Below are 980 nucleotides of genomic sequence, written 5' to 3'. Positions count from 1 at the left end.
CAATTTTTTTTTTTTTAAGATATTTAACAATAATTTGTGTCATAAAAGAGTTAAAATAATAAATTTATTAAACTGGGTGTATGGTAAATTAAGTGAGGGTGTATAAGTGTCTCGGAAATTGAATATCAAGTATGGTAGTTGAATTTTTGAAGTCTCAAAACATGATAATTGGATAAGTAATAAGGCTGGAACCTTCAACCTTATGGGAGTCTTTGTACTCCGAATATTTACGCCTGACTTGGAACTCAAAAAATATTTAAAAAAGGGAAAAAAAGAAATCCATATTTTCATATTTAATTATCAAGAAAAATGAGAAAAAAAAAATACACAAAGTTCATGAATAAAATTTTAATTTTACACATCTTTAATGTTTGATTAGTCCTTATTTTTAATCATATTAAAATAAATTTTCATTTCTAGTAATATTTAATATAGAAGGAAAATATAACGAAAAATGAATTTTCTTATTATTTTCCTTCTTTTTTTTATCAAAAAAAATATTTGATCCAAACAACCCGGGATTTGGAAATTAAAAAGAAAAGAAAAAAGGAATGCAATTTATGCAGTGCGGGGAACACTCTAATTCAATTATGGCACATTGGGTGCACCAAAGATGGAAGTGGATGATGAGGGGGAAAATACTAGGGCAGGTTTCTTTACAGAGCAACCTTATCTGCAGTGCGTTGGTCTCCAACGGTAGTCTGCAGGCGATTAAAAGAAAGCCGCCGACTTCAATGGTATGGACACATTTAAAAAACTAGGCAAGGTGGGGAATTATTTTGGGTTTGAATTAAAAAAATTCTGAAAGGAAGGGACATAAATGATCATGATCGTCTACCACCTTTAGTTCTTATCTAACTCATGTCTAGCACAGCTAAATAAAATAAAAATATAATTTAAGTTTTTAGGTAAAGTGACAATCTAACATGGTATCAGAGTCGGTTTCTGGGTTCTAGTTCGTTGCCCGCATTTATTCTGTG

The sequence above is a fragment of the Malania oleifera genome, chromosome 11 (assembly GCF_029873635.1).
Source record: "Malania oleifera isolate guangnan ecotype guangnan chromosome 11, ASM2987363v1, whole genome shotgun sequence".
NCBI classification, from domain to species: domain Eukaryota; kingdom Viridiplantae; phylum Streptophyta; class Magnoliopsida; order Santalales; family Ximeniaceae; genus Malania; species Malania oleifera.
Note: the sequence above shows the minus strand (reverse complement) of the source record.